We start from the raw sequence: 14,952 nt of genomic DNA on the forward strand, positions 1-14,952 counted from the left end.
ATTCTTACTATCAGACTTACTCCCACGACAGTTGGCGCCCACCATGGGGCAGACATCTAAGAGACTTCCATTGAGGTTGCAAACTTTATTTTCCGACAACATGGTTTCCGACGGTGGTCTGGCGTTGGGCCGCGAGATCCGTCTTGGCGCGCTCGTTTTCATTGTCAATGACTCCACCGGGTTCTAGGAGGCTTCCCTCGATGTCGAGGCCCTCCTCGTCCGCGAGGCGGCGCACTTACGTGCAAGTGCTTGCGGCGTTCTTCTTCGTCAGCCGTCGACCCAGTATCAGCTGGCTCCGGCGGCATCTTCACTCCCCACCATCCACCGTTGCAAGTGGTCCGACCGTTCGCGGCTCCAACGGTGGGTGAAGCATGCAGCGGCTCGCCAATTGACGACCCTCCAAGTCGCGAGATTGAGCTCGACGGATCTCTTTACGGTCTGTTCGATCTGCCGGATGGTCACTCGGATTCCCTCTCCGAGTGCGAGAGTAATGATCCAGTGGCAGAAGTCCTCGTGGTCACTTCCCAGCACGGCCAGCCTGGATTTCACCACAACGGTGGAGGCAACGGTGGCGGTGGCCCGTCACAACAGCATGATGAGTACATCCCCGAGGCCCTCACTACGGAGCAGAGGGAAGAGTTGCATCATCGCAACGTTCAGACGCTCCAGACCCCCATCATTGGGGAGACCTCCGAGGCTCGGGCCTTGGAGGCCACGCGCTTGGCCACTTTGGCTGAGCATAGGCGTTTGGAGAATCTGTAGAAGGCACTCGACGAGCATGCTCGTTAGTGGGTCCCCGAATCCAGTCGACGGGCGCGGCGGTTGTTTCCGACTAAAACTCAGGTATACCGTACTCCGATTCAAAATGTTACAGCAGCAACAGGCATAGCAGAGTCAATTCAGACGTCATGTTCTGAAGCTGGTAGAGGTTTAGAGCATATCCGATCATTGCTTAAAGCTGCTGGATAACATAATTCTGCTGTCTCCCAGTCGCGTAATAGAATTCATTGTGGATCAGTGGTTGTAGACACAGTTCAGTCAGCGCATAGTCCGAGATCACCTCAGTGTCATGAAGATTGCGGTCCCCACCAGGACCAGTACCTGGAGCAGGGCCACAGGCAGTTTGATCATTAGTTTTCTCGCGATGACCACCATCGAGTGCTTACGCCCCCTCCGAGGGGTGGGTCATACGCGCCCCGGCTGTATGATGATAGCCACCAGTATGGTGATGAGCGGAGATCCCCGGTCGACCCAAGAGAGCCGGGATTCAATGCAAGGTCACTCCTTGTGCAAGGTTTGGACAACAGAGGCCAAGCGAATAGATAAGGGCAAGGCATAGATCATCCGATTGGGAACAGAGCATTTATTTTTGGGCCTAAATGTTTCAGTATGGCTATCTGATCAGCTGAGTCCCTCCCAACTTCAGGTTGGTAGCAGGCGTGAGTAAGTTCACCGGAGAATCAAAGCTAGATACCTGGTTGGAAGACTATCGAGTGGCTGTGCAGATCAGTGGTGGCAATGATAATGTAGCTATGAAGCACCTCCCCCTGATGCTTGAGGGTTCGGCCAGAGCTTGGTTGACTCAGTTAGCCCCTGGGAGTATTTTTTGCTGGGATGACTTGGCCCGAGTGTTCATCAAAACATTCAAGGTCACTTGTAAGTGACCTGCTGGGCTGACTGAATTGCAACACCGTGTTCAGAAGCCGAATGAAACTTTGAGAGACTTCATCCAGAGATGTACCACCCTTCATCATACGGTGGAAAATGTGTCAGATCACCAGGCGGTTTTGCCTTCAAAGAAGGCGTCAGGTACAGAGAGCTTACCTTGAAATTCTGTCATTCCGAAGACATGACTCTGACCCGAATGATGGAAATAGCCACTCGGTATGCCAATGGTGAAGAGGAAGACGAACTCTAGAATGGCAAGGGAAAAACAGTCATCTAGGACTCCAGGGCTGGAAATTCCAGCCAGAAGCAAAAGCGTAAAGCTGAACCTATAGGTCCTGCTGAGGCTGCAGTCCTGAATGCAGGAGGAGGAAAGTTCAAAGGAAAACCCAAACCGCAGTGGAAACCCAAGAAGGTGAAAGATCAGTTAGGTCAGGACGTCCTGGATTTGCTGTGTTACATACACACGAAGAAGGATGTAGAGGGTAACTTGATTCAACTCAAGCATACCACTCGGCAGTGCCGACTTCTGATTCAGAGTTTCTGAGAGAATTAGTCCAGTGAGAAAGAATCTGATAAAGAGGATGAAAAAGAGGAAGATGATGGTTACCCAAGGTCAATGCTACCTTGATGATTTTTGCTGACGGAGAAAGCAAAAGTCGACTGAAAGTCATTAACAGGGAAGTGAATATGGTTGCTCCGGCATCCACGACGTACTTAAAGTGGTCGAAGACTCCCATTACATCCGACCAATCAGGTAACCCAGCGCATGTAGCTACCCCTGGGCGGCAAGCGCTGGTGGCCGACCCAGTCATTGGGGGCACCCGATTGACTAAAGACCTTATGGATGGCGGAAGTGGGCTGAACATTTTGTACGCCGAGACACTTGAAGGGATGGGCATTCCGATGTTCAAACTTAGTGAAAGCAATATGCAGTTCCACGGTGTCATTCCTAGAAAAAAGGCAAAGTCACTCGGGCAGATTACTCTTGATGTGGTTTTTGGTGATTCCAAGAATTATCGCAAGGAAAAGTTGACATCCGAGATGGTGGATTTCCACAGTGCTTATCATACAATTCTGGGCAGGCCCGCCTATGCTCGTTTCATGGCTCGACCGTGTTACGTATATCTCAAGATGAAGATGCCCGGTCCCAGAGGTGTGATCACAGTCAGAGGAAATAGACAGAGAGTAGAAGAGTGCCTTCAGAAGGGCTGCAAGATTGCTGATGAGCAGATGGCAGCTGCGGAGATGCAGGAATACCAGAAAACTGCAGATCCGAGTGATTTGCTGCGGTCCAAGAAGCCCTCTTTAGAGTTTGTATTTTAGTCGGCTAGAGACACCAAACCTGTTCATATCCATCCGGAAGATCCCAATGCAGCTCCGACTCATATATCAACGACACTCGATAGCATATAGGAAGCCGCGCTCATCCAGTTCCTCCGTGAGAACTGGGACATCTTTGCATGGAAACCTTCTGTCGTGCCGGGTGTACCCAGGGGCTGGCTGAGCATCGTTTGCGTGTCGACCCAAAAGCAAAACCAGTCCAAGAGCATCTTCGATGGTCCGCTATTGAGAAGAGGAAGGCGATTGGCGAGGAGGTGGCTCGGCTCTTGGCCACTGAATTCATCCGAGAGATTTACCACTCCGAGTGGCTCGCCAACGTCGCCATGGTCCCTAAGAAAGATGATTCACTTCATATGTGTATCGACTTCAAGCCTATCAATCAGGCCTGCCTGAAAAATCATTTTCCTCGCCCCCGCATCGATCAGATCGTCGACTCAATGGCAGGGTGTGAGCATTTATCCTTCATGGATGCATATTCCGGGTACCATTAGATCCGTCTGTATGGACCCGATGAAATAAAAATAGCCTTCATCACCCCATTCGGGTGTTTTTGCTATGTTACCATGCCGTTTGGTCTAAAGAATGCTGGAGCCACATTCATGCACATGATACAGAAGTGCGAGTTCACTCAAATCAGTCGGAACGTGGAAGCATACATGGATGGTATCGTGGTCAAGTCATGCAAGAGTTCCGACCGGCTGACTGACCTCGCTAAAACCTTTGCCAACTTAAGAAGATATGACATCAATCTTAATCCATCCAAGTGCACGTTCGGAGTCCCAGGAGGCAAGTTGCTCGGTTTTCTTGGTTCCGAACGAGGAATTGACACAAACCCATAAAAGATTGGAGAAATCATCCGAATGAAACGCCCTGTGTGTGTGCATGACGTTCAGAACCTTACGGGTTGCTTGGCTGCACTGAGTTGATTCATTTCTAACATCGGTGAGAAGGCATTGCCTCTTTAACGACTAATGAAAAAGTCTGATACATTCGAGTGGACTCCTGAAGCTAAAGCAATGTTTGTAGAGCTCAAAACCCTACTTTCCACCCAGCCGGTGCTTGCTGCTCCAGTCAGCAAAGAGCCTCTATTGTTATATATTACAGACACTGGACCGATTGTCAGCACAGTGCTCACAATCGAGCGGGAGGAAGAAGGCAAAGCCTATAAAGTTCAACGCCCAGTGTACTACATCTCTGAAGTTTTGGCTCTGTCCAAGAAAATGTATCCGCATTACCAGAAGCTTGTCTATGGAATCTATATGACCACGAAAAAAGTTGCACATTACTTCGCAGATCACTCGGTTTCAGTCGTCAGTGATGCCCCATTGTCAGAAATTTTGAAGTGCCGAGATGCAACTGGTCGAGTGGCTAAGTGGGATATTGAACTCCTTCCTCTTGATATCAAGTTCTAAGCAAAGAAGGCCATTAAGTCTATGGCAATTGCAGATTTCTTGGCCGCGTGGATTGAGCAGCAACAACCAACTAAAGTCCACTCAAAACACTAGACCATGTTCTTTGATGGATCTAAGATGTTGAATGGTTCTGGTGCTGGAGTGGTTGTGGTATCCCCAAGAGGTGACATGCTAAGTTATGTATTGTAGATTCACTTTGATTCTTCCAACAATGAAGTTGAGTATGAAGCGCTTTTATATGGGTTGCATATGGCCATTTCACTCGGTGTCCGTCGCCTAATGGTCTATGGCGACTCAGATTTGGTAGTGAATCAAGTGATGAAAGAATGGGATATCAGGAGCCCGACTATGACAGGATACTACCATGCAGTGACAAAGTTAGAAAAGAAGTTTGAAGGGTTGGAGCTCCACCACATACCCCAACTCAAGAATCAGGTGGCTGATGATCTGGTGAAAATAGGTTCCACTCGGAAGCCTATTCCCAGTAATGTGTTCTTGGAGCATCTCCACACCCCGTCATTTCAAGAAGATCCCTTTACAGAGGAGCCCCCACAACCGATAAGTTCAACTAATCCGACTAAAGTTGAGGTCCGAGCAGTTGTTGACCTAATCATGGAGGTTTTGGTGATTATCCCCAACTAGACAGTGCCGTATATTGCATACCTGCTTAGGCAATAGCTCCCAGAGGATGAAGATGAAGCTCATCAGATCGTTCGCAGATCCAAAGCCTTCACAGTGATAGGTGATCAACTTTTCATAGATAGTGTGACTGGTGTTGCTCAGTGGTACATCACTCCAGAAGAGGGTGGATTGATCCTAAATGAGATACACACGGGGAACTGTGGTCACCATGCGTCCTCATGGACCATCATTACCAAATCATACTGAGCAGGATTGGCCGCGAGCAAATAAAATGGCTATGGAGATAGTCGATAAGTGGGAAGGTTGCCAGTTTTACTCGAACATATCTCACAAACCTGCATCGGCCTCGAAGACTATTCCACTCGTCTGGCCATTTGCTGTTTGGGGACTCGACATGGTTGGGCCCTTGAGGACTGACAGAAGCGGCTTCACCCATCTGCTCATGGCAGTCGACAAGTTCACTAAGTGGATTGAAGCTAAACCCATCAAGAACCTCGACTCAAGCACAACCATCACTTTCTTCAGAGAGCTTATATTCAGACATGGAGTTCCGCACAACATCCTCACGGATAATGGTTCAAACTTTGATTCCGATGAATTCATAGCTTTGTGTGCTTCCCAAGGCACTCGGGTCGACTATGCATCCGTAGCACATCCACAGTCGAATGGACAAGAAGAAAGAGCAATTGGTTTGATCTTGCAAGGGCTGAAATCCCGATTGATGCGCGACCTCAAGCATGGAGCATGCGCCTGAGTGACGGAGCTACCCTCCATTCTGTGGGGATTAAGGACGACCCCTAATCGGTCGACTGGTCAGACTCCATTCTTCATAGTATATGAAGCTGAACTAGTGCTTCCGAGTGACTTGCTCCACAATGCGCCTCGAGTGGAACTCTTCTTAGAAGCTGAAGCCGAACAAGCACGTCAAGACACTATTGATCTTCTGGAAGAGGAGAGTGAGATGTCTTTAATCCGTTCAACCATCTATCAGCAAGATCTTCGTCGATTCCACACGCGAAATGTTAGGGGACGCGCATTTCAAGAAGGAGACCTTGTGCTCTGAGTGGACCAACAACGGCCTCACAAGCTTGCCCCCGCCTGGGAAGGCCCCTTCATCGTCACCAAGGTACTTCACAACAGAGCATATCACCTTTACAAATTGACCAAGAGGAAGGACGAGCCGCACGCCTGGAATGCAGATCTGCTCTGCCATTTTTATACCTGAAAACACTCGAATCGACAAGATGTAATAAGAAGTACTTTTCAGATTGTTTATCAAAGACATGATTTCCGCAGTCGCAAACTGATAGTTTTTCGCATATACTTGAGTTCAAATCCCCCAGTGGGTGGCTTAGCGCGAACCCGATTCGCCTAAGTTAAAAAACTCATCAAGTGAAGAGCAATCCTCTCATTCGGGGGCTTAGCCACGAACCCAATTCGCCTAAGTTCAAAAACACTCCGAGCAAAGAGCAATCCTCTCACTCAGGGGCTTAGCTGCGACTCCATACTCGCCTAAGTTAGAAACACTCCGAGTGAAGAGCAATCCCCTCAGTCGGGGGCTTAGCAGCAAACTCGATTCACCTAAGTTAAAAACTCTCCGAGTGATGAGCAATCCTCTCACTCGGGGGCTTAGCCGCGAACCGGACCCGCCTAAGTTCAAAAACACTTTGAGTGAAGATCAATCAAGCAGGAAGTAGGGTATTACCTCCATAGAGAGGACCCGAACCTGGGTAAAAATCGTGTCCCCCGCCTCCTGTTACCATCGACCTTAGATGCATAGTTCGGGACCCCCTACCCGAGATCCGCCGGTTTTGACACCGACATTGGTGCTTTCATTGAGAGTTCTGCTGCGTTATCACCAAAAGGTTTGATGGCTCCGTCAAGCATCTACAATAAGGCAGTCTAGGGGGGTTTCTTCCCCGGATAGACCTTCGTATTCGGCGGCTTCGCACTGCGGGCCAACTCGCCTGGCCATCTAGAGCAGATCGACAGCTACGCCCCTGGCCATCATGTTAGATTTGGAAGCTTGAATTATGTTGCTGATATCCGCGGAGACTTGATCTTCGACGGATTCGAGCCCATGACAGCCGCTCCTTGCCGCCACGATGAACATGACCTTAATCTTTCATCGGACCATGCCCAGGAGATAGCATCTGTAACTGCTCTAGCCTTGGTCCGGAGCAAACTGCATCGTCCGAGGACGGGAAGCTCAACCCCACCATGGAAGCTGCAGACTCATCGGCATTAGAGCCGCATACAGATCCGACCTCGAGCGGGGCCTTGTTACCGGAAACTCGGATTCGTCTCCGGCCATAGGTTCTGAACCGCGTGCGTCCGCGCCCATCGAACCTGATCGGGCGCTGATCGTTGAGTTCAGCTCCGCAGACATCTTCCAGCACTCACCTTTAGGCGATGTGCTAAGCTCATTAAAAGCCCTCTCCCTATCAGGGAACTCTCAGCCGAACTATATCCGGTTTAGATTGGAAGCCGAGGGCAGAGAATTCCGCTTCCCACCCACCACCCACTTCATAGCCACTATCGAAGACTTAACCGACAAGCTCGATTACGGCTTCGAAGACATCGACGGTACGGACGATGATGCCAGAGAGGAGCAGGCACAAGAACCACTGCATACAGGGCGCTGGACGGCCACCTCCTTGTATGACGTATACATGGTGGATACACCCAAAGAGAACAACGGCGACAATAAAAGGGATCTAGTCGAGGATAAGCCTCCTGAGAAACAGCCAAAGCACCAACGTCAGCGGCACCACTCTAGACCATGCCATGGAAAAAACAGCAATACCAGCATAGGAGAAAACACTCCGGACGATGCCGAAGACAACGAAGACCCCGTTGAGCCAACTTCTGAATAGGATGAACGGGAAGATGGGCGAGTCAGCCCTAACGAACAGGCCACTAACGAAGACTTGGAGGCCAGCAATTATCTTCCACCCTCCGAGGATGAGGCGAGCCCCGGTGACAAAGACTTTATTGTGCCTGAGGAGCCCATTGATCAGGAGCGCTTTAAGCTCTGGCTAATAGCCACTGCAAGGAGCCTGAAAAAGAAGCAGTAGTAGCTTAAAGTTGATCAAGATCTACTCAGTGGCAGATGGACCAATGTCCTGGCAACCAAGGAATACGGCCTCGAGTGCCCAACCAAAAGTTACCCGAAGCGCAAATTGTTACCCCAATTCAATGTCGAGGCGCTAGAGCCCGTCCTACCAGCGCATAATGCGGCTGACCGACCACCACGTGGCCGGGATAAAGCGGCAACTCAAGCCGAACACCAGCTCGCACTACCTCACCGTAAAAACAGAGACACAACAGCTCGGGGATATACATATGACCTGCGGCATGACCTGGAAAACATAACATGTCAGACCAGATCGATCTATGGATCACGGGGGCGTGCCCCGATTCGCGAAGATGGCCATCCGGCCGGACATGACAAATATAACCATGTCCGGGCCGAATACTGCAGACAAACTCCATCCGAGCTACGTCGCGACGTGGCCCGACATAGAGGCGCCGCACACCCCCTCTGCCTCACTGATGAAGTAATGTGACCTGAATTCCCAAAAGGGTTTAAACCCGTGAACATCGAATCATATGATGGGAAAACATACCCCGCGGTATGGATTGAGGATTTTCTCCTCCACATTCATATGGCCCGCGGTGATGACCTTCACGCCATCAAATACCTCCCGCTAAAACTCAAAGGATCTGCTCGGCACTGGTTGAACAGTTTGCTAGAAAACTCAATTGGCAGCTGGGAATACTTGGAAGACGCCTTCCTCGACAACTTCTAGGGTAGATACGTTCGACCTCCGGATGCCGACGACTTAAGTCACATAGTTCAACAACCCGGAGAGTCAGCTAGGAAATTCTAGACTAGGTTCTTAACTAAAAAGAACCATATCGTCGACTGTCCGGATGCCGAAGCCCTAGCGACCTTTAAACACAGCATCCATGACAAATGGCTCGCCCGACAACTCGGCCAAGAAAAGCTGAAATCTATGGCAGCCCTCACGACGCTTATGACCCGCTTCTGTGTAGGCGAGGATAGCTGGCTGGCCCATAGCAATAACAATACAAGCGAACCTGGCACTTCTGAAGCCAGAAATAGCAATGGCAAACCCCAATACAACAGCGACAAGCGTCGAAGCAGCGGTGACAACACCAAGGACATGGCGGTCAACGTCGGATTCAGTGGCTCTAAGTCCGGTCAGCGGAAGAAGCCATATAAAAGAAACAATCCGGGCTCGTCCATCTTTGACCGCATACTCGATCGTCCATGTCAAATCCACGGCACTCCTGATAAACCAGCCATACCAATAGAGAGTGTTGGGTTTTTAAACAGGCCGGCAAGTTAAATGCCGAAAATAAGGAGAAGGGGTCGCAAAGCGAGGACGACGACGAGGAGCCCCGGCCACCGAACACAGTGGGACATAAGAAGTTTCCCCCCTAAGTTAAAACAGTGAACATGATATATGCTACCCATATCCCCAAGAGGGAGCGTAAGCGCGCTCTCAGGGACATCTATGCGATGGAGCCAGTCGCCACAAAGTTCAACCCATGGTCGTCCTGCCCGATCACTTTCGATCGTAGGGACCATCCGACCAGTATCCGTCATGGCGGTTCAGCCGCACTAGTCCTCGACCCAATCATTGATGGATTCCATCTCACACGAGTCCTCATGGACGGTGGTAGCAACCTGAACCTGCTCTATCAGGATACAGTGTGCAAAATGGGTATTGTTCCCTCGAGAATCAAGCCCACAAAAACCACCTTTAAAGGAGTAATACCAGGGGTAGAGGCCTATTGTACGGGCTCAATCACACTGGAAGTGGTCTTTGGATCCCCGGACAACTTCCGAAGAGAAGAGTTCATCTTCTATACCGTCCCCTTTCCGAAGTGGCTATCACACACTGCTCGGACGAACTGCATTCGCTCGATTCAATGCAGTGCCACAATACGCTTATCTCAAGCTCAAGATGCCCGGACCATGCTGTGTCATAACAGTCAATGGAAACATGGAATGCTACCTCCGTACCGAGGAGCACACCGCTGCCCTCGTAGTAGAAGCACAGAGCGGCCTTTTCAGGCAGAACCTTAATTTGGCGACCAAGCTCCTGGGCACTGTCAAACGAGTCCGAACTACTCTGCAGCAGGATAGTCCAGTTCCTCAAGAGCTTGATTAGCAATTCGGCCTCCGTCCCAGTCCCGACCAAATGGCGGCATTCGTACCGCGCGTACATAACTACACACTCAAAGTACCATGGGCATGGACGGAGGCACAACTAGATCATGGTCCATAATACGGCTCGACCCCCCGTGGACCCACATACTTTCACTTTTTCTTTTTCTTTTCAGGTTTCTTTTTTCCAGGCCTTTCCTGGTGGCCTGATTGTTGGTCCTTTCGAAGGATATACACATACCAAGGCGAGAAGCAGTATGGACGCGTGAGGCGATCTCTAGATGTTCTTCTCAATAATCATTCTACCTGTCTTCCGAACTCGCAAGGAGCTCCCCCTGGACTTGGCAGGTTAATTAGCTATATTGTTTATCACACTATTTGTACAAATACGCTTTGACGTATCAATCAAATTACAATAAAAATAGTCTGCAGCCCAATTTATGTGGCATTAACTTGCTTTCTCATTTTATTTCGTTACTCTTATCAATTGCACCCGTACACTTTGGTACGCTTTAAATTCGCCAGGGGCTTCATTATGCCCCACAATACGACGACAAAGTCCGAACACTTTTTTACAGTATAGTTCGGCACCTCGAACTTGTAGCATTATATGCATCGGCTCTGAATCATGTCTTTGGTCAATAGTTGGGTTGCCCGACTCCTGTGCTTACTACCTTATGTTCTACTATATCGGCTAGGGTAGTAAAGGGAGAACTACTGCAATTGTGTCCTGGTTCATCCGGATGAGCACCTCAGTAGACAAAGCCGAAAATTGAGTGTCATGATGCGGCGAGAGCTGGTCAGCTGTTCGAGAGGTCACAAATCTTTTGCGATTTTTTTCGCATTATGCAATTAATCGGTTTTTATCCGATCAGGTGTTTACAATACCCCAAGTCCGGACTTACGAATACTAGGGGCTGCGCCTAAATTTTTATTGTCAAACTCCTATGGCTAAGTGAGGGTGATAAAGCCACATAGTCTGATTGCCTGGTTCGTTGCGCTAAACACCTCCTTTAAGGACCAAACTCTGGAGTAAAGAGTGTTTAGATTCATCCCGAACACCCCCGTACTACCTACATGGGGGCCGAAGCCGACGATTGGCCAACTCTCAGATTTAACAAAACAGCCGCATAGGAGGTAAAATTTTAAATAACAGGCATTATATTACATAATGATTCTGTTTCATAATACAGGAAGGGACAATATGAATGACTTCATTCAAAGATAATGTCTTTAACACTACCCCTCTACAATACGGGATCCCTTCAGGACATCTTCAAAATACCGCTCGGGCGTGCGGTGCTCCTTGCCCGCGGGCGGTCCCTTGGTTGCGAGGTTCATGGTGTCCATATTCCCCCACTGTATATTGACTCAGGCGAAGGCCGTTTGCGCGCCTTCGATGCAGACTGATCGCTTGATGGCATCAAGCCAAGGGCACGCATTGACCAGCCGCTTCACGAGCCCGAAGTAGCTGCTGGGTATGGCTTCGGCAGGCCATAGCCGGATTATTATATCCTTCATGGCTAGTTCGGCCGCCCTATGCAGTTCAACCAGCTGTTTTAGCTGGTCGCTAAAGGGCACCGGATGTTCTGGCGCAAGGTATTGCAACCAAAACAGCTTCTTCATGGAGCTCCCCTCTTCGTCTCGGAAGAAATCTGCAGCGTCTGAAATGCTGCGCGGCAGATCTGCAAACGCCCCTGGAGAACTCCAAATCCGGGTCAGTAAGAGGAACCTTTTCTTCACATATTTGCTCTGCATAATAAATGCCTTACCTGCCGTGATTTTCCTGGCCTCCTGGACTTACTGGAGGGCGCCTTGGGCTTCAACATGGGCTTCGTGTGCACTTTGGCGGTCCTTGGCAAGTTCGGACTCTTGATCCGCAAGGTTGCGCTTCAAGGACTCGCATTTCTTGACGACGTCCTGGAGCTCTTGCTGGACCTCATTCACCCTGGCCTCATGTTTTTCACGAGCGGCTTGCTCCTTTGCCGCTTTCTTTTTGGCCTCGGCCAGCTCCTTTTTAAGGGTCTCCACCTCGGTCACCGCTCCTAATAAATATCATGGCACTTTAGTCAGCACAAATCATTCATCCTTCCTGAATATAGACAAGGTTATTGCATACCTTGATTGTCTTCCAGCTGTTTCTTCACACGACCGAGCTCTTCCTCGGTCCGCTCTAGAGTCCGCTTCAGTCCAGAGACTTCAGCAGCATGAGAGGTCGCAGTCAGCAACCGCGCCCTTCATATAAACATGTCAGGTTGGTCTCCTGCGAAAATTATTTGATACTCTGTTCGGCTTTTCTTTCCGAACACCGGACAGAGTCTCAGGGGCTACTGTCTATACTATGACACTCTTTTTATGTAATTGCGTTGCTTACCTCAAAGCCTGTTAGAAGGCTTGTGTAGGCTTCGGTCAGTCCGCTTTTCGCGGATTGAATCCTCTCAACCATCGTACCCATAAGGGTATGGTGTTCCTTAACAATAGAAGCACTTCGCAGCGCTTCCATTAGAGTGTCCGGCGCCTCTAGTTGGACAGAGGTCATCGGCAGAATTGGCACGCCTCCTCCTTTTGAAGGAGGCTGCCTGCCAGGTTCTAGAGCCGCATAGGTCTCCGGGACCGTATTCGGCTGGGGGCCGAACTGAATGTGGCTCCCATCGCCGGTCTCCATGGGGATTTGCTCCCCCATGTGTTCGGCGGCTGAGGTTTCATCCTCCGGTACCGCTCTGACGGCCTCCTGAGTCTCTCCCTGACCTGGGATCCTTTGGGACAACACCTCGGTGTAATCCATGGCCTTGGGAGAGGAGGCCGCCGGGACGGACCCACTATCCATCGCCCTCCGGTCCAGCGAATTCGCCGAAGACAAGGACCGCTCGAGGTCGGACCGAGCCGGACTGCAAATGCATGATTCAACATGATAAGACTATGAAGTAGAGAGGCCGGGCATATGAATGTGTTCGGGTTTTTGAGTACTCACGATTCGGCCAGGGGCTTGTATCGGGGGCGTTGCTCTAGTCTGCTGTCGACGTCCCACGCGGAGTTATCCGCGAGGGAACCCTTCCCCCTCTTGGACGCCTCTGCCTCCAGATTTGTGGAGGCCGCCTCTTCTTCCTTCCCCCATTTGGGGGAGAGTTGCTTTCTTCTTCCTCCTCATCCCCAGCAGCGGAGGAGTGAGTCTCGTTGTCTTCGGACGTCATGTCCGAAGCACCCTTGCGATGGAGACTGCCTCTGGTCTTCTTGGCCTTCCTCTTGGCCTTCTTCTCCAGCGCTTGATAGGGCACCGGAACCAGCATCTTCGTTAGAAGTGGAATTGCTGGGTCTTTAGGCAGCAGAGCCGGATAGTGAATCCACTCCGCCTTCTTTGTCCGGCCTTGAGAGAATCAGTAGGTAAGCTTAGGCTTCTTTCTAGAATATGCAAGTAAAGGGTACACCTTGAAAACATGAAAAAGCTTACCGGACTAGCGGGATTGGCCAAGTCGTGCCCACGGTCCTCGGCTGTATCCGGCCATGGCTTGCTGGACTTGAAAAGCACCTTCCAGATGTCTTCGTGCGTAGTGCCGAAGAAATGCAGCAAGGTCTAGTGCTTGGCCGGATCGAACTCCCACAAATGGCAAGTCCAGCTTTGGCACGGAGCGATCCGGCAAACAAGCATCACCTAGATCACATTGACAAGCTTGATATTCTAGTCTATCATGCTCTTGATGCACGTCTGAAGCACTGTCAACTCGTCCTGCGAAGACCAGTGCAGGCCCTTCTTGGGCCAGGAGGTGAGCCACATCGGGGCTCCAGACCAGAATTCGGGAGCCGCGACCCAGGTGGTGTCGCACCGCTCTATGACGTAGAACTCAGCCTATGCAAAACCAAACCGTAAACCAAAAACCAAACCAAAAAATCCAAACCCGAACTACATGTCGGTTTTTTAGGTTTTGGTTTCTATTTCAGTTTCCAATTTCAAAAACCATATAGCCTTTGGTTTTTTCGGTTAGAAACCGATAGGTTTCCGGGTAAACCGAAATAACCGAAAGATCTCCACTGTATGAAGATATTAGCTGAACCAGGAGCCACCCCTCCTTTTATAAACTTCTGCCCATCGCGTTGCTGCTTTGTCCGCGAGGTGGTACTAAAAGTTGCGGCTTTGGCTGACGACCTGGGGACCTGGCGCACATTGGGCTTGCTTGGGCCTCAAATTATCTAGCCCATTCTTTCTAGCGATCACTTTCTCCAAGTTCAGGCAGCCTATCACGAACCTAAAAAAAGGAGCATGGAGGCTAGCGTTGTGCCTGTGGTGTTTTGTGGCATATTTTTTCTACGTAAAAAAGCCCGAAGGCTACCGCAAGTGGTGCTCTTTCCCTATTTTGTCCTTAAATTTTCCTAGTACGTACGTATCTCTCTGTCAACGCCTCATCGGTCACTATATGCCTTAATCTAGTGCACTTCGTACATACATATATGCCACCAAATCAGTTCTACCATCTAATGATTTAATCTACGTACATAATTCTCAAAAGAACAAACTAAGCTACATACACAGATTGAACCATGTGGAAAAAATTACGCGTTGTTCAAAAATTCGCGTCAACTTTGGTTATTTTGGTTATTACCGAAACCGAACCGAAAATAAATGGTTATTACCGAAACCGAACCGTATCTATGTATATAACCGTATAAACCGAAGTATAAAAACCATATAAACCA

Source organism: Triticum dicoccoides, chromosome 4B (genome assembly GCF_002162155.2).
Source record: "Triticum dicoccoides isolate Atlit2015 ecotype Zavitan chromosome 4B, WEW_v2.0, whole genome shotgun sequence".
Lineage (NCBI taxonomy): Eukaryota > Viridiplantae > Streptophyta > Magnoliopsida > Poales > Poaceae > Triticum > Triticum dicoccoides.